We start from the raw sequence: 24,430 nt of genomic DNA, 5'->3' as shown, positions 1-24,430 counted from the left end.
GGGACCCGGCGGCTACAGTACGCACGGCGTCCTGGCGTTGCTAGGCGCCGGGCTGGCAGGGAGGAAGATGCGGCGGCCGTGAGCGTCGCTCGGAAGCAAACCGAGCGGCGCCGCGGACCGCGGCACCTAACAGTGAGGTGGTGAGTACATGGAAACTATAATAGTGACATCAGGCACCTAAAAACCAGGGCCATAACTATGTGTGTGCCGATGGTGCCTTGCCCACAGCGCAAACACACTGAAGGCGCACCATCGGCAGTACACGTCCCGCCGACCCTCCCCATGTCCGTTACCTCTAGTCATAACATACTCCTGCCGGCGCCGGTGCAAATCTCTTGCCACAGCCTGTCTTCCACCGCCACGTGACTCCTCTGCAAGGGCCTCGGGAGTGCTGCATTCCCCTCTGCTCAGCCGCTATCTCAGGCAGTCACTCCGAGTCCCACTGGTGCCACCTGCCTCCTCTGCCTTCCATTGAAAGCCCTGGATGCTGAATCAGACGTCTCATTGTCTCTGCCCTGCGCCCTGAGGAGCTGTTTGCTGGGGGAGGACTCAAGTGGAAGGAGAAGAGGAGTAGCTTGCCAGCTGCTCATAGGTAAATATAAAACTTTCTCTCTCTCTTTCTCCTTTTTTCTCTTGTAAAAAGGGGGACTTTGCCTGCCTAATGTGTAAAAAGGGGACTCTACCTGCTTAATATGTAAAAAGGGGGACTCTGCTGTTGTAATGTGTAAAAAAGGGGGACTCTGCTGTTGCAATGTGTAAAGAAGGGGGGCTCTGCCTGCCTAATGTGTAAAAAGGTGACTCTGCCTGCTTGATGTGTAAAAAAAGTGGTGCCCTGCTGCCATAATGTGTAAAAGAGAGCTCTGGGACTGCTCCCCTTCCTCATGAAACTGCACCCCTATATTTTTGACGCATGCCTGCGGCGCGCACTGGCCCTGTTTTGTATATGGGAGGGGGGGCACCAATGCTGTTTCTTGCACACAGCGCTAAAATGTCTAGTTACTGCACTGCTAAAAAGTTAATTATACATTCCTAAAAACACAATTATTTATTCTTCATATGAAATGGAATTCAAAATGCAGCTGTATTTTAGCAACAGTCTATGTAAAAACAAGCACAACTAAACTAGCCGCGGCATTTCAGATGAACCTTTATGACCTTGTTTTTGAATACAGTATATCTAGAATTCCAATATCATGTTTTATAGTTACATCATTTGCTAAAAATGTGTTTCAAGATATATGCCAGTCACAGCATACTTATCTTTAGAATTCTGACTAAGCAGCTGCTAATAACACCAGTAAAAGGTGTACACTTACAGAAATAGATTTATATTAATTAGCATTCCAAGCAATGTACTGAACATGCTGTAAGAAACAAATAATGGCACATTGTCTGTCATCATATTTTTCAGAATTAGTCAAAGGTAAAAAATCGACAAATGTGAAGAAATTTAATTTTTTTTAAATTCTTTCCCTGCTGCCTAAATCCAACTACTTAAGGCAATTGATTCAATCTGTCTCATGTCATTTGCCATGTTTTTTAAGGTGAACATTTCCTCATGACAATTTAACTTAAAATAGAATATGAAATAAAAACATACAATTCAGCAGTAAGGAAACTACTGAACTTAAGACTTTGCTACTATATATGGCAAGAACACCTAAATATGCACATACATGAGGTATACTGTATACCAATTTAACATGATCAGTATTAAAATAATAATACATAAATGACCCAGATCACCAAAGGATACAGTATAAAAAAATCCTATCTAGTATTTATTTTACTAAAGTCCAACTTGCGTGGGTCTATTGAGAATACAACTTCAAGTTTTCAATAGTGGAATCCTAAATAACAGCGTGAAATGATAACACCATTTGGTTTTGCAGTGTTTTATGCCTGGTCAAGTAATCTTTATGTTTTTTTTTTATCCAATTAGGAAATAACCCAGCTCATCACAACCTTTGATGTCTCACAAAACAATACAGGTGCATCTAAATGATCAATGATTTCATAGAGAAACTCATTTCAGTGGTATTTAAGATTCAATTTAAAATCATCACTTTTGGAGAAATAGGATGGGAAAAAGGCAGCTAAACTGGGGGTTACCGCGATAGTCAGATGAATAGGGGCATGACCAGGCAAAAGAATGGAATGAACACTAGTGATTTGAACCTAAGAAAATAAACCAGTGATAATGAGAAAATAACAAATCCTGAAAAGGGCATTATGTACCTAAGAATAAAAGGTATATTCCCAACTGGTACTGAGACTAATCCTCAAGGTTCAAGGTTCACTATCATCAAGTCTATTCTTTTTTTTTCTTTTTTTTTTTCTTTTAAGCTCTTAAACCAAAGTTTTATTCAAAGAATGAGAGACACGGTATAACAGACATACATAGTGTTCAATGAATACCGCAAAAGTGAAAGTATAGTATAATTAAATATATAATATGCATGGTGAGATAAACTAAAGTCAATCCAAATAGAAATTAAATACAATAAACATCATCACAGCTTTACTGTAGTTTATAAAGTGCTGTCACAATTGTCTTAATACTGCTGTTTCCTGCCTCTAATTGCACACCCCGACAGATGTAACCTAAGCAGTGCCCCACACTGCTGCCTCAGATGGTTCTTTATTGGGCAGGATGCACAACATGGGGAACTATTTACTCAGTGTGTATCATACTACATATCTCTTAGTCACCGACATATGTCTTAGTTTCTTGTATGGTTTATCTCACTTACTGTAATCTTTGTAGTGTGCCCAAGATGGCTGCATCACCTGGTACTCCCATAGGTGGGATGGAAAATACTTGTAACTGAGGTTATGAAAATGTTCTGCTTTTACTTTTAGTACACTGCAACTTCCCCATTTTGTGTCATCTCTCATAGGCATCGCTTATTCCACCCAGGGTAAGTGCACCCAAAATGGCGGCCTTATCTGGTACATTTAATGGATGGGTTATGTAACCTGTGAAATTTATTACCCAGAATGGCTGCACCAACCCTCATTAAGATAATTGTGTACACTTTAGTCACTGCTTTTTGTTTTCCTTTTGCTGTAATACTAAACCTCTTTACTATGTTTTTGATGCTTGTAATGCGACTTTGATTCCTGATGGAGAAAAGTGCTATATAAATATAATTATGAGGATGATAATAATAATAATAATAATTATTATTATTATTATTGTTAGTAATAATAATAATAATAATTATTATTATTATTATTATTATTATTATTATTATCATTATCAGAAGCACCATAGTGTTACAAGAGGAAGGGATAAATGTCAACTTATCCAGTTTAAATTTTTTTTTCCTTAAAAGATGAATTAAGCTAAAGCAACCAGAGGAAGAGATCAAAGAACAGAAAAGTAAGAAGTGAAGAATGGGTGCAGGGTGGCTAGCTGCATGGAGAGGAAGGAGAAGAGAAAAAAAAAGGGGGGAGGAGAAGGAAAGGGAGGAGTGTAGATTTTGGGCCAACTGGTCTCATCCGAGAGCTCTATCTGACTACTAAAATAAGAAAGGTCCAAAAGTGCAAGAAGCAAATTGTAGGCAGACTAAATTATCAGAAAAATGCTGGGGTGATATGAAAATGAGTGTTCCACAGTGCCCAGATTTTAGAAAAACCTGTAGAGGATCCGCACAAGATGCTACTAATGTGGTTCATAGTGTACAGTAAATGTGCCATACTTTGGTTATAAGCTCCCGTATATGAGTGGAAACCATTTGTTTCCAGTTTACTGCCAGCTGACAAGTAGCTGCTGACAATATGTGTATAGCTGCTGACAATATGTGTCTAGTAAGCTTATATTAATGAAAAGTGAAGTAGAGAACTAATGTTGTTCCAAAAGGGGGTGAGCGTTGAACAGCTACACCATGTACAATATGCAGAAATGTTCCTATATCAGTACCACATTTCCAGCATAAGCTGGAGATCTCTGAATTCATTTTATGTAGTCAATAAAGGATGCAAAACCACTTATACAGAAGCATATAGGCATTTTCTTTTAATCGTACACAAATGGAGCTGCTGCCTACATTGTTGTGTTTATCATACTAGTCTTTATTATCTTGATTTTCTCCTATATCAGCCTTCCATGTTAACTCATGAGAATCTCTTGGATCTGCCTCAGACTGGTGGAGTTCTGCAAACAGAGTGGAGACAAGCCCCTTAGAGCCAGCACTCCTCAGTTCCAGTGACTCACATGTGGTAAGAGGTCTATCAGTCTACTTTTAATCAAAGAATGGAAATGCCATTTTTGGAGATATTGATAAAAATATTAGTGTGAGATAGAAAACAGCCTGGTCTTGGGTATTATCATTAAGCAGTCTTATTACCCCAAAAAGCAAAGGTCTAAATGCAGATGGGTTACACAAAGGCCTACAATTGGTAATTATGGAATATTGGAACAATAGGGCTCAGGTAGGGAGCAAATTTAAAACTGCAATTAGAGTAGTCCCAGGTATCTAAAGTGTGCAATATTACTGGATATCCAGTGCAGGCACCAGGGCACACTGATTGGGGGAACCAACAAAAAGAAGAAACTGATTCCATCCCCAGTGCTCCTGCCTCAATTGTTTTTTAAATAAAGTTTCACATTTAGAACACCAAGACCACCCCTCTGTGAGGGCCTCTGTAAAAGTTGTCATATTACTCGAGGGTGCCTTTTACACCATATAAATTGAGAGGCAATTTGTTGAAGATATTTGAAGACATATGGTGGAACCCTCACAGTAAAGATCCATACAGATGGGGAGATTTCTCCCAGAGATGTGTGCTGAGCGATCTAGCATGAACGCTCAGCACACATCTCTCCCCAGCTCAGCAAACAGAGCAATGTGTGCTATGTGAGGGAGGGGGGGGGAAAGCTTATTTCACCCAGTGGTGAAATGAGTGATCTAACTAGATTTGGCCAGTCTATTACAATCTAGTACTGGCGAGAGTGACGCACGGGACCGCGCATTGCTATCGCTATGGGGCATATACACAGAGAGAACCGTGCTTAATTTCTAAGCAATATACCCCCCCCCCCCCCCCCTTTAGAGTCTGAAATAGGTAGAGCAATCATGGAAAAAAATCCTCGACAGCCTTGATACTGCCAATCTATGATATATTACAGCCACCCCATGTGTCAATATCTGATTTAAGTTGAGCAAGAAGCTTGGGATAGTTTGATTGAAATAACTGGTGATAACACTACCTAATAAATAAGTATTTAAACTGGAGCCAATGCCATTAGAAAGAATAGTGGTGTGCTAGTTTGTGTTTAAGTTCCCCTGAAAGGTAAAAGTATAGGACCTCTGTTTTCTGTTGATTCATTTTATATCCAGAGTGGCTGCCATTCTTCAATTTCTTTAAGTAAATGGGGAAGTAACACCAAGTCTATTATTAAAGAGTTGAATACCACCCAAAGAGCGTGAAAACAGTCATGAGGGCAATAATCTATCTAAAGATGATTGATAAACTATATTAAATCCACAGCTCATAATAAACATAGGGGTATCAAATTCTAACAATATACTGTATGACACATTTTCCTATAAAATGAAAAGTTGGGCATGTTAGAAACATAGAGATTCAGCTGTGTAAATTGTTCCATTTGAATAAGGGCATGTAGTAACAGATATCTACCATTGGATCTAGGAATGTATCCTTGATCTCATACTGAAGATTAGAACTAAAGATTTTTGCTGTTCTTCTTTTACTCCTGATAAATGAGACCAAAATACAATTCTGAAGCCAGGGTCACCTAAGTGTATTAGCAATGAGTTTCCTAAAAGAATGTATGGGAGGCAGTCAATTGACCGCCTGTCAAGATCCTGGCGGTCAGGATACCGATGCCAGAATTACAACACCAGCTGAGATACCAGCAGTCGGAGTCCTGACCACCGGCTGGTTACTCCTCTTGGGTGGTGGTCCACGCCATCAATTGGAGGGGAACAGAAACCTATGGCAACCTAAGGTCACCACCGGGCCCTAAGTGTAGCAAGCAAAGCAAGACCATGAGGGGACATGCTGCGCTCACTGCTGGGATCCAGCTGTTGGGCTCCTGATCGCCAGGATCCTGACCGCCGGGATCTCGTACTGATCCCAAATGTACAATCGGGATGTAGTGGGCAATGGTACAGCACTCTACTTTTGCTTATTAGGAGAAGTAAGAACAGATACATTGTAAGAAAGTATGTTATCTGTGCTAGACACCATTCTAGAAGTATACTGTGTGGTGTGTGAGGGATGGCTCATCCTATACCTGTCCATTCATGATCTTTTGCCAGAAATAGTAAGAAAAGTGGAGGTAAAAACCCAGTCTTCATGAGCTGGGTCAACCATCTGCAACAAAATAAATGAGATAAGAATCTTAGTCCACTAGAAAACAACAGGCAAAGGGAAATGCCCCCAAAGCGGATCTAAAAAAGAAAAAAAAAAGGGGGGGGGGGATACAACAACCGTATGAAGAATAAACAAGCAAATAATAATGAAAACATCATAATAAACAAAGATAATCAAAAACATGACCTCTCATATGTTTAACATCGGATACAGTGAATCCTATACAACCAGTTAGGAAACATACAGTATAAAGACAATAGTTTAAATAATCACTCATGGTGGAAAGGTGACCATGACACAGATGGAGATTTTTTTTTTTTTATTTGAGTAATTTTTTTTTTCAATTAAACATACACACATTTAAACAATTACTAACATGTACAACATTAAATGTCTGGTCAATCACCATACACAGTAAAAAATACAATTCGTCATGTTCGGCAGTTTTTCGATTAATCATCTAAAACATGACAGTTTATATAGACATATACTAAAACTGGTTCCTGCTTGGACACTCATCAAGCGGGCAAATTCCGGCGTACATCTTTTTCTAGTGCCAATTATGTGCCCTGTAATATTGCTCTCCCTCCTACTTTTACTTTATACTTAGTGATATTTTCAGTGTCCCACTCTATTATAATTTTTCCTCATTAGTGCAATTGTCCCTTTTCTTAATATTTCTATTTAATCCTCACACTTACTATGTCCCTTCTTAATTCCTATAATTTTACCATGAAAAACTGCTTTACCTTTGTACAAAGTACTTATTTTTTGTGAACTATACATTCCCATCCACCCACCATGTCCCATAATATTCCTTCTTTTTTTCCATTTCCCATGTATTTACAGTATAGTATCGTACATCTCTCCCAAAAAACATTATTTTTAATGTTTTAAGTGCTAGTTTTATCCATTCTCTATTTTTTTAAACTCATTACCCATTAGCCGGAACCTCCCACTCGCCTGAAGCAGTCCAAGTAGTTCCCAACAATTATAAACCTCCGCACCTAACCTGTCATGCACCCTAATCAAACAGGCAGATGGGGGCTTGTTTACACCATATTCATTTTCCTAGGTAGAGTCGACCGACCTCTTATAGTACTTAGATTGTATCCATCTCCCCCATATATTCACAAATTTATTCTGCATTTTTTGGGAGATATATACATATTTTTCATGTGATGCTGTTTGATTGACAAGTGCTATCCAACTATTTATTTCTGGACCCTCAGGGGCCATCTATACCCTAGCAATTATCACCTTAGCCAATGAGCACAGCCCTGTAGCATATTTTTTGTTCTTTCCCTCCAGAACATTATGCTCTATTATACCCAGAGCACAAAACCTGGGAGTTAACATTCTCTCTGGAATTCCCGTCCTTATTAATACTTGAATCACTCTTCTCCAATATGCACCCAGCTGGGGGCATTCCCACAACATATGCCAAAAAGTACCTGGAGCACCCATACATTTTGGACATACATCCGAATTTTTACCCGCAAACTTCATCAATCTTACAGGAGTTAAGTAAGTCCTATGTCTTATAAACAACTGTATCTGTTGAAATCTTATTGATTTTGTAGCCTCTTGAGGTGATGCCATCGCCAAACTCCAAGTTTCCTCACCTATCGGACCAATATCCCTCTCCTATTTATCTCTAAGCCCCTGAAGATCCTCCCCAGAATAAGCATTTGCCAAAAAATTATAAATCTGAGATACAGCTCTGCTTGACCCCATATCCCTTAACAATCTTTTAACGGGTGAGTCCCCTATGTCTGGAATTTATCCATGAAATTGAGCCCCTAATGCATGTCTCAATTGTAAATATATATAAAAGAATGACCCCAGCACCTCAAATTCTTCTCTCAACTGTGTAAAAGACTTCATTATCTGAGAGCTATATAATTGACCTATCGTGAAAATACCCTTAGAACCCCAGGCATTATCCCACTGTAGATATCTCAACTCCCTTAACCCTTTTGAGTTACTCAAGAGAGTATCTGGATCCAAACCCTCATACCCTGTTAGTCTAGTTGCCTGACTCCAGACCTTTATTACCTGGACCAGTATAGCTGGAGCTGTACGAGGAAGGTTCCCAGCTAAGATAATTTGTTCTGCAGTGTGTCTTATATTAGCCTGTGCTAGCAGGAAACATATCTGTCCATTCACCTGCCCTTCCACTCTCCATTTTTGTATATGTACCAATGGCGCTGCAATATAATATAACTTGAAATTTGGAAGCACCATTCCACCTCTTTTTCTTGACCTAGTTAATGTATTTATTTCACTAAACCAGTGATGATATCATACTATTCAATTTCCTAAATATTGAGTCTGTTAAATACACTGGCGACTGTTGAAAAACATATAAAAATTTTGGTTGAACCACCATTTTTACTAAATTTACACGACCCATTACTGTAAGCGGTAGTTTGTTCCAAGATTTTATCTTAATTCTCAAGTATTCAAACAATGGGTGAACATTGAGAGAGATAAAATCTAGCGAAGAAACTGTTATCCAAATACCCATATATTTAAAACTCTTAACACATTGAAGTGGTAAATTGATTTGAGATACTAGGGACAGATTTCCCAAAAGTGGGAGAACGCAAGACTTACCCCAATTAATTTTAAATCTAGAGTACCCCCCCCCCCAATTTTTGGATTATATCCAAAATTATGGGCATTGAAATACTGTAATTTGACAAAAACATTAATACATCATCTGCATACAGTGCCACTGTGTCTCTCCCATCACCAGCTCTGAGTCCCACTATCTCTTGGTGCTCTCGAAAAATGCAAGCCAATGGCTCAATTGCCAATGCGAATAAAAATGGGGATAGGGAACACCCCTGTCTCGTTCCCCTTGATAAGGAGAACAGTGATGATACAAAACCATTTATAGATACCCGCGCCTTAGGGTCCTTATATAATAGTTGAACCCATTTAATGAAACTTGGCCCTATACCAACAGCCTTTATGACTTCCCATAAAAATAACCATTCTACAGCATCGAAGGCCTTAACTGCATCTAATGAGACCACCACTGGAAGAGGTTCCTCCTCCTGTACAGTCTGTAGATGTGTAAATAGTCTCCGTAAATTAACTGAAGTTGATTTCCCAGCTATAAATCCTGTCTGGTCGGGATGTACAATTGATGTCAATACTTGACTAAGTCGAGCAGACAGGACCTTTGCTAATATTTTAGCATCTGTTGTGTTAAGTACACTTAACTTACAGGAAAAAGCCGTACCTTATTACACAGTGATTCGGGCCATTGCGGCCACTAAGTGTGTGCGCTAAACCTCTATGAAATGTATGCATGTTGTGTAAGCACGCCGACACGCTGTGAGCACAATGCAGCTACACGTGTGGGTGAATACACCTTAAACCCTTAACAGAAATGGAATGCGACACCAGTAGTTATGTTATGTTGTGGTCCAAAGCAGCAACAAATATTTACTTAAAAGGGGATAAACACAGAAATACAATAATACAAGAGAAAAGCTACAACCAATGGATACATACGTTTGTTCGCCTGCGCCACCCGGGGACGGTCCTCAGTCAATCTGGCAGGATGACCTTCAGAGAATTATCCTGAGACCAGCCAGGAGACCTTGTTTTTATGCAGTGGTCCAAAACACAATACAATGGGAAATGTATGGTCCTCTTCCATTGGTCCGGGGGTGGGACATATCCTGTGCATTGGGGATCATTGGTCAGCTCAAACAGTGGGCGATGGCTAAGTCCTGAGTTGTGATTACTGTTGTTTACATCTGAGTTCCTGCCCCAAGACCAGTTAAACCCGCCACATTATCATACATAAATCCTGTATTACTAATAACTTATTGCCGCAATATGAGACAACATCCTCACACCCACCAGGTTACTGCTTATGTGACCCTGAACAATATGATCCCACACATGATATATTTATCTATTCCCATCCTTGAGATATGTGTATGTGTATATATATATATATATACACACATATATATATATATATATGTTCCTGCTATTACAATTAGTTATGAAATAAATATATATATATATATATATATATATTTCCATAAGTTAGATGTATTTAAACTATGTGTATGAGAATATAAAGGTTGTACATGTGATATATCATACATCAAATGTCTGGTCTGTAAATGTCTTTTTTGTGGTTTTGCAAGTTGTTAAACAAGTAAGGGTCTGGCTTGTGTTCTTGTCTTGGATATATTGTACTTTTATTTGTTCTGGCTCCCAGTGCAACAATGACAGTCCAGTATCTGTTGACTCACTATACAACTCTAAAACAATGGGGGCAAACAACGGTATTTACATTCCCCTCAGCATAGGGGCTATTTCCCATGATCACAAAGCTTTGCGTAAACAAGATAGTCTGATACATTCAAGCCACTGTTTGTCCTGGAAGTATCGTCTTTGAATGTGTATAAGAGTGATTTGCTTATTTTGTGTGCGCACAGTAACTTGCCTTTGAAGAGTGTAAATTATGCACTATATGGATAAAATATTGAATATGGCTTTGTGGCTTTTTTATGCGAATGCGTATATGTTACCGTATTTACTCATACCACGTGCTAATATGCAGGGCTTCACGAGCCAATGTACGCAGCGTCTGGGTATGCGCATGCACAGTGGGTACGCAACCGCACAGAGGCCACTCTGTGTGATGTTTGCACATGATGCATGTGGGTATAATATTTTCGACTTCGACAGTTGGGATCAATGAAATCGGCCTATATAACTCCATTATCTCAGGATCTTTTCCTGGTTTTGGGATAAGGACTATTACTGCTTCTGACATCGAAGCTGGAATATAATTTTCCTCATAAAATAAATTAAACATTTGAAGCTATCTTGGAGCAAATAGCGCCACAAGTCTTTTATAGACCTCGATAGGAATACCATCTGATCCAGGTGCTTTGCCCCCCGGGAAGATTTTATAGCCCTTTCATTTTCCTCTATTGTTATGGGTGCCTCCAATGCAGCACATTCTGTTTCCTCCAATATTGGAAGTTTTATATTGGAAACATATCTAGATATTTCCATCTGGCTACAGTTGAGCTTGGTCTTATACACCTCCCTATAATAATCTACAAAAGTCTCCACAATTTCTGACGTAGAGCTAACCACGGTCCCACTCTTAGTCTGAACCCTGGTGATCACATTCGGAGGTCTATCTACCTGAGCCAAATAGGCCAAGTAACTCCCTGACCTATCAATATTGAGATATCGAGAGTGTGAAACAAATAACATTCTGCGTGCTGCACCCTCTCCTAGATATGTTTTCCACTCCCCTTGTGCTTCTAACCAAGCCTCCTTGGAGGAATCGAGATTATCATTCAAGTAGGCCAATTCTAGACTATTACACTTCCTTTCTAGTTCAGTGGCCCTTTTCCTATTTGCCACTTTCAACTCTGCTATTCTTTTTATCAGGGACCCTCACAAAAAGGTCTTAAAAGCATCCCATACTGTTGTTGAAGCAGTGGAACCCATATTCTCGTTCAGGAAATCTGTCCATATTGCTTCCAATTCCAACCCAGATCCCATCTGAACCAACCATGTTGTATGGCATTTCCAATATGACTGTCCCCTATCCTTTTCCGTGGCTAATTGTTTCAGAACTGGTGAATGGTCAGATATCCCCCTTGTTTTATATTCTATAGTACAGTGGTGGCCAACGCGTGGCTCTTGAGCCACATGCTGCTCTTTCTTCATTCAAATGTGGCTCCCAACACTCAAAGTCACGTGACCACAAGAGATCCATAAACTGCTGCACTCCAGCCAGACATGCTGCAGCTCTACGTAGACTGAGAACTGAGGGAGCCAAATACACACGGGGGAGCTGGCTGGAGTGACACAGGCAGGTGCTGGCTGGAGTGACTCATGGGGGAACTGAAGCATATTATGTGAATCTGGCTTTCGATATATTTTATGCGGATCTGGCTTTTTCAATTATTTGATGTAGATGTGGCTTTTTCAATGTATTTTATGTCGGATCTGGCTTTTTCAATGTATTTCATACCAGGGGCGTGGCCTAGCAGGCAAAAGGTCACACCCCATTTTTGCAAGTGCGCCTTTGGCTCGAAGTCGGCTCTTTGATGTACCTAATGAGATTTCTTGGCTCTTTGTCTCTGACTGGTTGGCCACCCCTGCTAGAGTAGATACATTAGGCAAAAAATTCCTTGATACTAATTCCATATCAATTCTGGAGAAAAAGTGATAAGATTGCGAAAAGTATGAATACTGTTTCACACTAGGATTTCTATATCGTGATGGATCTACCCAACCCAAATCTGCCACAAATGTTAATAAACCCCTATTACCTTGAGTGGTCTGAGTGGCTCATTTCCACCATCTATCCATACAAGAATCCAAGACATTATTAAAATCTCCCATACAAATAACTGGAATATCTGGATATGTTGCTACAAATTCAACAGCCTTTCTTAGAACATCATATGTAAATGGGTTTAGGGATATAAATCGCCAACAGGAAAATCTGCACCGAATGTATAACACAGTTTATGAATACATATCTACCCCCTGGGTCTATCTTTACCTCGTTACATATAAATGGAGTTGTTTTTTTAATGATAACCGACACACCCCTAGACGATGAAGTATGGGGGGCATGATATGCCCATCCTACCCAGGGCCTCTTTAATGACATAAGTTTGCCCCCAACTAGGTGTGTTTCAGAAATGCATACTATATCTGCTCCATATTGTTTATCTGATTTAAAACCAAAGAGTGCTTTATTTTATCATTAATACCTCTCACGTTCCATGCTACAATTTTAACCATCTATACCCCCTCTTACCATGGCCAAATACCCTTCCTATGAGTTGCTTCAATTATCCTCATTGACACACAAATATAATTACCTCCCTTCTTAACCTACCATGCACAATCTACCCCCTCTGCCATTAAACCGCCATACATCACAAAGTTATTCCTGGAGCGACCAGACTTTAAAACACATACAAAAAATAACACAACAAAACCCCTTCCTCCCCACCCTGTATACCATCCCCACTGAGGAATACCTAATTCCCTACCACTACCTTTATTCCAACATGAAAGACCCTCTAGGGGCTTCCACCTTCTCTTAATCTACTCTAAAAAAAAAGGGGGCAATAAATGCCAGTGACCACCAAGACACAGTGAGCTCTCCAACCTTTTTAGGACTATTACAATATGTATCTCCTTCCGAGGCATAGAAAAAAAGAAAAGAAAAAATACACAAAAACCCTAAAAATATAAATAAATATTAGATATCCCCCCCTCCCCCCATATCCATATACCTACTAATCCATATTTTAAGCATACATTTCCCCACGGCAACTTGGTCCAACCATTCTGGAGACCAAATTAACCGCATTGATTGTTTAAAGATAAGTCCTAGACAAATATCATTTTCTATAATCAGAGGAGGGGAGGGGAAATAAAAAAAAAATAATTTCTGCACAATTTTCAGACTCCGATGAAACAGTTAATTTGCAGCCATCGGCTGTGGACCAGGTGCCTGTCTATTCAGCCAGACCGCAGCCTCCCTAGGAGTGGTGAAGAAGAGAGTCTCCCCATCTGCGACAATCCTTAATTTTGAAGGAAAGAGCATTGTATATTGAAAGTTTAACTCTCGCAGCCGGCTTTTAATTGGTATAAATTAAGCTCTGTTCTTCTGCACCTCCAGTGCAAAATCGGGTAACAAAGGAATTTTAGCCCCCTTGCATTCTAGTGGGCCCATACTGCGAGCAAGTCTCATCATTGTAGTGATGTGCACCGGAAATTTTTCGGGTTTTGTGTTTGGTTTTGGATTCGGTTCCACGGGCGTGTTTTGGATTCGGACGCGTTTTGGAAAAACCTCCCTGAAAATTTTTTGTCGGATTTGGGTGTGTTTTGGATTCGGGTGTTTTTTTACAAAGAACCCTCAAAAACAGCTTAAATCATAGAATTTGGGGGTCATTTTGATCCCATAGTATTATTAACCTCAATAACCATAATTTCCACTAATTTCCAGTCTATTCTGAACACCTCACACCTCACAATATTATTTTTAGTCCTAAAATTTGCACCAAGGTCGCTGGATGACTAAGCTAAGCGATCCAAGTGGCCGACACAAACACCTGGCCCATCTAGGAGTGGCACTGCAGTGTCAGACAGGATGGCACTTCAAAAATAGTCCCCAAACAGCACATGATGCAAAGAAAAAAAGAGGTGCAATGAGGTAGCTGTGTGACTAAGCAAAGCGACCCAAGTGGCCGACACAAACACCTGGCCCATCTAGGAGTGTAACTGCAGTTTTCTAGGGAGAGGATGAGTGCTTCCATTCTCATGTGAATCTGAACCACTAGCCATGAACATAGGCCAGGGCCTCAGCCGTTCCTTGCCACTCCGTGTCGTAAATGGCATATTGGCAAGTTTACGCTTCTCATCAGACGCTTTTAATTTTGATTTTTGGGTCATTTTACTGAACTTTTGTAGTATACTTGACGACACAGAGGTAGAGCAGTGGCCTACTGTACCGTACTGCTATATATTATATACTGGTGGTCAGCAAAATTATGCACTGTCCTCCTACTATAAATATACTGCGCAAAACTTAAATGCACCACAGGTATGGATGGATAGTACACTTCACGACACAGAGGTAGGTAGAGCAGTGGACTACTGTACCGTACTGCTATATATTATATACTGGTGGTCAGCAAAATTATGCACTGTCCTCCTACTATATATATTGCGCAAAACTTAACTGCACCACAGGTATGGATGGATAGTATACTTGATGACACAGAGGTAGGTAAAGCAGTGGACTACTGTACTGTACTGCTGTATATTATATACTGGTGGTCAGCAAAATTATGCACTGTCCTCCTACTATATATACTGCGCAAAACTTAAATGCACCACAAGTATGGATGGATAGTATACTTGACGACACAGAGGTTGGTAGAGCAGTGGACTACTGTACCGTACTGCTATATATTATATACTGGTAGTCAGCAAAATTATGCACTGTCCTCCTACTATATATACTGCGCAAAACTTAAATGCACCACAGGTATGGATGGATAGTATACTTGACGACACAGCGGTAGGTAAAGCAGTGGACTACTGTACCGTACTGCTATATATTATATACTGGTGGTCAGCAAAATTATGCACTGTCCTCCTACTATATATACTGCACAAAACTTAAATGCACCACAGGTATGGATGGATAGTATACTTGACGACACAGAGGTAGGTAGAGCAGTTGACTACTGTACCGTACTGCTATATATTATATATTGGTGGTCAGCAAAATTATGCACTGTCCTCCTACTATATATACTGCACAAAACTTAAATGCACCACAGGTATGGATGGATAGTATACTTGACGACACAGAGGTAGGTAGAGCAGTGGACTACTGTACCGTACTGCTATATATTATATATTGGTGGTCAGCAAAATTATGCACTGTCCTCCTGCTAAATATATACTGCGCAAAACTTAAATGCACCACAGGTATGGATGGATAGTATACTTGATGACACAGAGGTAGGTAGAGCAGTGGACTACTGTACCGTACTGCTATATATTATATACTGGTGGTCAGCAAAATGATGCACTGTCCTCCTACTATATATATACTGCGCAAAACTTAAATGCACCACAGGTATGTATGGATAGTATACTTGACGACACAGAGGTAGGTAGAGCAGTGGACTACTGTACCATACTGATATAATACTGGTGGTCACTGGTCAGCAAAATTCTGCACTGTCCTCCTACTATATACTACAATGCACCACAGATATGGAGGGTTTTTCAGGCAGAGAACGTAGATATTTTCAGCACACTGAGCATAGATATTTGCAAGCACACTGAGCACAGATATTTGCAGTACACTGAGCACAGATATTTGCAGCACACTGAACACAACTGAGAGAACGCTGCACACGTCCTCTCCCTATCATCTCCAATGCACGAGTGAAAATGGCGGCGATGCGCGGCTCCTTATATAGAATATGAATCTCTCGAGAATCCGACAGCGGGATGATGACGTTCGGGCGTGTTCGGGTTAACCGAGCAAGGCAGGAGGATCCGAGTCTGCCTCGGAACCGTGTAAAATGGGTGAAGTTCGGGGGGGTTCGGATTCCGAGGAACCGAACCCGCTCATCACTACATCATTGTATCACAATCCTGATAGTTCAAGACTTCTATGATAAGGGTGCAAGGTGGAGCCCCAGGAGGCAATGGATGAAAAGGAATTCGATGGGCCCTTTCCACTTTTCAGGGTTAATACCCTCCTCACGTTCAGGAAGTCCCACTATTCTCACTTTATTTCTGCGTAACCTTCCCTCGATATCCGAGAGCTTATTTTGCATGATTGCGATCTGATCTGTTAACTTTATAACCTAGGCTTTTAGCTGACTTTGAGAATCTTCTATCATGGAGACTCGTACCTCAGCCTCGTTCACCCTTTCTCTTACTTTTTGCACATCCTGACAAAGTAAAGAAATATCTGCATGGACTATACCGATCTTTTCTGATATACGTTGCTCACTGCAGTTTACTGCTTCCAGAACTTGCTGTAATGTAACTTCTGCAGAAGAAAAAAAAACATTTCCCTTTGATGGTGTTGTATAAGGTGTAGTAGTGGATGTCTGGGAGCAGCCCCCAGTTTGTGACCGGGCATATTTTTCCAACCGTGCTGCAGTCACTGCTTGACTTGTTTTTCCCATTTTTATTGTCTTCACCGCTCATTCGGTTCAACACAGCTTACTGTACAATTTTTTATATAATTCAGCTCAGCCTTCTCCTCTTCCTTGCCTTCTGATATTAACAGCTATGTTAATCACCTAATAGAAACAGTTCCAACAATATTATATACACCTGCTTTTGTATTTCCACTGAAAAAGGCCAAACTTAACCCCTCAATGCAGCAGCTTCAATATTTCTTTCAAATAACAGTCCCCACTGAAACCAAACAAAGGAAAATAACCACTTTTATTTTTGCACAGTAGTTCACCAACAGGTATCCAGCTGGCTGCTGTTATCCCCGCTGTCCGACCTGTGACCATCGCAGCTGGGTGAACACAAATCTCCAGACTCTGTCCTCTCGGCTCTGGCACTTCACCGGGAGCTCCTTCTATATGGCCGCCTGGTGTCCTTCGTCCGTCCCACAGTTCGGCCAGCCACCGCAGCGTATGACAGGCTGCACGATACCCGAAGCCTCCAGCCTCACTAGGATATCACCAGGACCAGGGTAGGATGAGGGAGGGGGGCCGGTCACCACGGGACCTCGAGGAGTCTTCACTGTCGCTGTACCGCCCGCAGCTACTGCGGATGGCAGACTGCCGGTTACCCGGACACCTCCACTCCCCTCACCTCTCCAGGACAACTCCAGAGAGTCGTTCGCTACCACTGCAGTCAAAGTTGGTCAGTTCACACTCCCTGCTCCACGTGCATGGAGCCGCCACGGAGATCCGCTGCCGCAGGTGAATCCGGATGTCGGCCGGAGAGCTCACACTCCTACTCCCTCCTCACCGTGGCCACACCCCACAGAAAATGGTCAGATGGAGAATTTTGACTATCAAAATGGAAATCAGATGTAGCTGCAGCTGGAGTATCAAAGAAAGTAGGTTTGCCATATGGGAAGACCCTCAGTTTATTTGGGTAAAGGAGGGCAAATTTAACATTGCATTTGAAGAGAGACTTGCAGGAAATGTATGAGAGATTTGCTGTTATTTTTGCATCAATAAAGCTGAAGTCCTAGAACATGAAGACCTTAAAGACATAGATTTGTACAGAATTGATTTCACAACAGACCCTTAAAATATTTTTTACCCTAATTTAGCAATAACTGTACGTGGAGACTGAGTAGAATCATCGCTCTCAGGGCCCAGCTTTTGAGTTACCTGAATATTAACTGTCCCAGAAGATGTTGGAACTACTGTATGAGGACTATGAAAGTAATTAAAAAGTCTAAAAGATCAGTACTTTCGATGCTCTTCAAAATTTCCAAGAAGTGAGTATTATTATGGCAATGTCTATTCTCAACATCATCTAATACCCCTATTCCACTAGCTTTTAAAACAAGTAAAAATGCTCGGGGGCACGCATTTACCCATGTTTTTTCCTAGTGGAAAAGGGTCCCCCTGCAAATTCCCGGATCAAGTGATCCGGGAATCCTACCCGGGTAGCTTGCCGGGTTGAACATGTGTTAAACCCGGTAAGCTGTGTAGTGTGAACGGGAGCCGTGTCAAGGCGACACGGCTCCCGTTCACAGTGTATGGGAGGGCGGCGCTGGGAGATCATGTAATCTCCCAGTGCCGCCCCTGCCACGTCACTAGCAGCGTCACCAACCCGGCAATATGCGGGGTGGGTGATCGCTGTGGGTAAGGGGGCTGTAGCATGGACCCGTGCTACAGATGGAAAAGGGGTATAACTTATCCAACATTACATTTCTGCTTGCTGCTCAATAATGTTTTTTCAAATCCAGTATAATATCTTTGGAATTGCTAGTGCACTGTTCAAGTTCCACTACCAGTTTAGTGTTAAATTCCAGATAAGATAAGGTATTGTTGATAGCAGCTTGGATATTATTAATTTATTGTTTAGGTGGTTGGAGAAGCAAAGTTCACTGATAATGTTCCCAGATATGGCGGGCACCTGGGAAGTACTGTAGGTGATGAAGATGTTTGCGATGTGTCAAAGAAAATAGATGGTAAATCCAGTAAGGGAAGAGAGTTTTTATAAGAATGTGATTTAGTAACATTCCTTTTGGATTTGTGCATATTGGAAGCCTGATATTTTTCAGGAATGTGTCCATACTGTAGCCCACTATATAAAAGTGCTAATCAAAGAAAGAAAAAAATACAGCTAGAAAAATATCAGTCACTTATCCCAGACACTATGGAGAGGATCACATATCAAAAATACTGGAGGGCTTTAAGCCAAGAATGAGATGGAAATATAACCTTTGTGAAGAAGTGGCGAGAGTGCAGTCAGCAGTCTAGTACCACAGAATAGCATGTTTCAGGATACCCACTTCAAAAAGTGCCAAGCGGGTGTCAGAGGAATGGAGTCCCCCATCAGACTGCTTCAAAATTGCAGTAAACCATTAGAGTAGGTTCTGTGTTATTTATTTTTCTAAGGAAATTTGCCTTAATATACACTGGGCCATCAGATAAAGTACTCCATTGAATACTAGAACGCCAGGAATTGGTCTTTTTTACTGGTCACTATAAATTAGTGATGAGCGGGTTCGGATTCTCGGAAACCGAACCCCCCCGAACTTCACCTTTTTTACACGAGTCCTAGGCAGGTTAGAACCTTCCCGCCTTGCTCAGCTAACCCGAGCGCGCCCGAACGTCATCATCCCGCTGTCGGATTCTCGTGAGATTCGGATTCTATATAAGCAGCCGCGCGTCGCCGCCATTTTCACTCGTGCATTGGAGATGATAGGGAGAGGACGTGGCTGGCGTCCTCTCCGTTTATTGTAGAAGTTGATTGGTTTATTGCTTAATTGTGGGGAGGATTGGGGAGCAGCTGTTAGGAGGAGTACAATGCAGAGTTTTGCTGATAAGTGACCACCAGTTTTTATCCGTTCTCTGCCTGAAAAAAACGCTCCATACCATATCTGTGCTCAGTGTGCTGCATAATATATCTGTGCTGAGTGCTCACACTGCTTAATTGTGGGGACTGGGGAGCAGCTATAGCAGGAGTACAGTGCAGAGTTTTGCTGACAGTGACCACCAGTATACGTTGTCTGCCTGAAAAACACTCCATATCTGTGCTCAGTGTGCTGCTTTATTGTGGGGACTGGGGACCACCAGTATAATTAATATTATATAGGAGGAGTACAGTGCAGAGTGCACTGCTGTACCTACCTCTGTGTCGTCATCCATTAAGTATACTATCCATCTACATTCTATACCTGTGGTGCATTTTAGTTTTGCAGTTTGCTGACACAGTGTCCACCAGTATACTATATATAGCAGTACGGTAGGCCACTGCTGTACCTACCTCTGTGTCGTCACTCGTCATCCATTAAGTATACTATCCATCTACATTCTATACCTGTGGTGCATTTTAGTTTTGCAGTTTGCTGACAGTATCCACCAGTATACTATATATACTTATAGCAGTACGGTAGGCCACTGCTGTACCTACCTCTGTGTCGTCATCCATTAAGTATACTATCCATCTACATTCTATACCTGTGGTGCATTTTAGTTTTGCAGTTTGCTGACAGTGTCCACCAGTATACTATATATAGCAGTACGGTAGGCCACTGCTGTACCTACCTCTGTGTCGTCATCCATTAAGTATACTATCCATCTACATTCTATACCTGTGGTGCATTTTAGTTTTGCAGTTTGCTGACGGTGTCCACCAGTATACTATATATAGCAGTACGGTAGGCCACTGCTGTACCTACCTCTGTGTCGTCACTCATCATCCATTAAGTATACTATCCATCTACATTCTATACCTGTGGTGCATTTTAGTTTTGCAGTTTGCTGACAGTATCCACCAGTATACTATATATAGCAGTACGGTAGGCCACTGCTGTACCTACCTCTGTGTCATCATCCATTAAGTATACTATACATCTACATTCTATACCTGTGGTGCATTTTAGTTTTGCAGTTTGCTGACAGTGTCCACCAGTATACTATATATAGCAGTACGGTAGGCCACTGCTGTACCTACCTCTGTGTCGTCACTCGTCATCCATTAAGTATACTATCCATCTACATTCTATACCTGTGGTGCATTTTAGTTTTGCAGTTTGCTGACAGTGTCCACCAGTATACTATATATAGCAGTACGGTAGGCCACTGCTGTACCTACCTCTGTGTCGTCACTCGTCATCCATTAAGTATACTATCCATCTACATTCTATACCTGTGGTGCATTTTAGTTTTGCGCAGTAAATATAGTAGTAGGCCTTGCTATTGATACTGGCATATAATTCCACACATTAAAATATGGAGAACAAAAATGTGGAGGTTAAAGGGAAAGATCAAGATCCACTTCCACCTCGTGCTGAAGCTGCTGCCACTAGTCATGGCCGAGATGATGAAATGCCATCAACGTCGTCTGCCAAGGCCGATGCCCAATGTCATAGTAGAGAGCATGTAAAATCCAAAACACAAAAGTTCAGTAAAATTACCCAAAAATCAAAATTAAAAGCGTCTGAGGAGAAGCGTAAACTTGCCAATATGCCATTTACGACACGGAGTGGCAAGGAACGGCTGAGGCCCTGGCCTATGTTCATGGCTAGTGGTTCAGCTTCACATGAGGCTGGAAGCACTCATCCTCTCGCTAGAAAAAAGAAAAGACTTAAGCTGGCAAAAGCACAGCAAAGAACTGTGCGTTCTTCTAAATCACAAATCACCAAGGAGAGTCCAATTGTGTCGGTTGCGATGCCTGACCTTCCCAACACTGGACGGGAAGAGCTTGCGCCTTTCACCATTTGCACGCCCCCTGCAAGTGCTGGAAGTAGCACCCGCAGTCCAGTTCCTGACAGTCAAATTGAAGATGTCACTGTTGAAGTACACCAGGATGAGGATATGGGTGTTGCTGGCGCTGGGGAGGAAATTGACAAGGAGGATTCTGATGGTGAGGTGGTTTGTTTAAGTCAGGCACCCGGGGAGACACCTTTTGTCCGTGGGAGGAATATGGCCATTGACATGCCTGGTCAAAATACAAAAAAAATCAGCTCTTCGGTGTGGAATTATTTCAACACAAATGCGGACAACAGGTGTCAAGCCGTGTGTTGCCTTTGTCAAGCTGTAATAAGTAGGGGTAAGGACGTTAACCACCTCGGAACATCCTCCCTTATACGTCACCTGCAGTGCATTCATCATAAGTCAGTGACAAGTTCAAAAACTTTGGGTGACAGCGGAAGCAGTCCACTGACCACTAAATCCCTTCCTCTTGTAACCAAGCTCCTGCAAACCACACCACCAACTCCCTCAGTGTCAATTTCCTCCTTACCCAGGAAAGCCAATAGTCCTGCAGGCCATGTCACTGTCAAGTCTGACGAGTCCTCTCCTGCCTGGGATTCCTCTGATGCATCCTTGAGTGTAACGCCTACTGCTGCTGGCGCTGCTGTTGTTGCTGCTGGGAGTCGATCGTCATCCAAGAGGGGAAGTCGGAAGACCACTTGTACTACTTCCAGTAAGCAATTGACTGTCCAACAGTCCTTTGCGAGGAAGATGAAATATCACAGCAGTCATCCTGCTGCAAAGCAGATAACTCAGGCCTTGGCAGCCTGGGCGGTGAGAAACGTGGTTCCGGTATCCATCGTTAATACAGAGGCAACTATAGACTTGATTGAGGTACTGTGTCCCCGGTACCAAATACCATCTAGGTTCCATTTCTCTATGCAGGCGATACCGAAAATGTACACAGACCTCAGAAAAAGACTCACCAGTGTCCTAAAAAATGCAGTTGTACCCAATGTCCACTTAACCACCGACATGTGGACAAGTGGAGCAGGGCAGACTCAGGACTATATGACTGTGACAGCCCACTGGGTAGATGTATTGCCTCCCGCAGCAAGAACAGCAGCGGCGGCACCAGTAGCAGCATCTCGCAAACGCCAACTCATTCCTAGGCAGGCTACGCTTTGTATCACTGCTTTCCAGAAGAGGCACACAGCTGACAACCTCTTACGGCAACTGAGGAAGATCATCGCAGAATGGCTTACCCCAATTGGACTCTCCTGGGGATTTGTGACATCGGACAACGCCAGCAATATTGTGCGTGAATTACATCTGGGCAAATTCCAGCACGTCCCATGTTTTGCACATACATTGAATTTGGTGGTGCAGAATTATTTAAAAAACGACAGGGGCGTGCAAGAGATGCTGTCGGTGGCCCGAAGAATTGCGGGCCACTTTCGGCATTCAGGCACCGCGTACAGAAGACTGGAGCACCACCAAACATTCCTGAACCTGCCCTGCCATCATCTGAAGCAAGAGGTGGTAACAAGGTGGAATTCAACCCTCTATATGCTTCAGAGGATGGAGGAGCAGCAAAAGGCCATTCAAGCCTATACATCTGCCCACGATATAGGCAAAGGAAGGGGAATGCACCTGACTCAAGCGCAGTGGAGAATGATTTCAACGTTGTGCAAGGTTCTGCAACCGTTTGAACTTGCCACACGTGAAGTCAGTTCAGACACTGCCAGCCTGAGTCAGGTCATTCCCCTCGTCAGGCTTTTGCAGAAGAAGCTGGAGACATTGAAGAAGGAGCTAAAACAGAGCGATTCCGCTAGGCATGTGGGACTTGTGGATGGAGCCCTTAATTCGCTTAACCAGGATTCACGGGTGGTCAATCTGTTGAAATCAGAGCACTACATTTTGGCCACCGTGCTCGATCCTAGATTTAAAACCTACGTTGTATCTCTCTTTCCGGCAGACACAAGTCTGCAGAGGTTCAAAGACCTGCTGGTGAGAAAATTGTCAAGTCAAGCGGAACGTGACCCGTCAGCATCTCCTCCTTCACATTCTCCCGCAACTGGGGGTGCGAGGAAAAGGCTAAGAATTCCTAGCCCACCCGCTGGCGGTGATGCAGGGCAGTCTGGAGCGAGTGCTGACATCTGGTCCGGACTGAAGGACCTGCCAATGATTACTGACATGTCGTCTACTGTCACTGCATATGATTCTCTCACCATGGAAAGAATGGTGGAGGATTATATGAGTGACCGCATCCAAGTAGGCACGTCAGACAGTCCGTATGTATACTGGCAGGAAAAAGAGGCAATTTGTAGGCCCTTGCACAAACTGGCTTCATTCTACCTAAGTTGCCCTCCCTCCAGTGTGTACTCCGAAAGAGTGTTTAGTGCAGCCGCTCACCTTGTCAGCAATCGGCGTTCGAGGTTACTTCCAGAAAATGTGGAGAAGATGATGTTCATCAAAATGAATTATAATCAATTCCTCCGTGGAGACATTCACCAGCAGCAATTGCCTCCAGAAAGTACACGGGGACCTGAGATGGTGGATTCCAGTGGGGACGAATTAATAATCTGTGAGGAGGGGGATGTACACAGTGAAAGGTGTGAGGA

General features: G+C 42.1%; 1 long non-coding RNA gene across 2 annotated transcripts in view; it reads right to left on the bottom strand.

The window, feature by feature from the left end:
• LOC134911629 (uncharacterized) overlaps nucleotides 1-24,430 on the bottom strand; it is a 77,198-nt gene that overhangs the window by 14,802 nt on the left and 37,966 nt on the right. Inside the window, exons 4-5 of one of the 2 annotated variants that reach the window (XR_010176720.1) lie at nucleotides 6,266-6,345; nucleotides 4,055-4,159 (exon numbers count right to left, since the gene is read on the bottom strand). This is a non-coding gene — a long non-coding RNA (uncharacterized LOC134911629). Of the gene's footprint in view, nucleotides 1-4,054; nucleotides 4,160-6,265; nucleotides 6,346-24,430 lie in introns of those variants that run through there. The other variant, XR_010176721.1, reaches the window with a different exon arrangement.

The sequence above is a fragment of the Pseudophryne corroboree genome, chromosome 4, assembly GCF_028390025.1.
Source record: "Pseudophryne corroboree isolate aPseCor3 chromosome 4, aPseCor3.hap2, whole genome shotgun sequence".
NCBI classification, from domain to species: domain Eukaryota; kingdom Metazoa; phylum Chordata; class Amphibia; order Anura; family Myobatrachidae; genus Pseudophryne; species Pseudophryne corroboree.
Note: the sequence above shows the minus strand (reverse complement) of the source record. Positions and strands in the feature narration are given on the sequence as shown.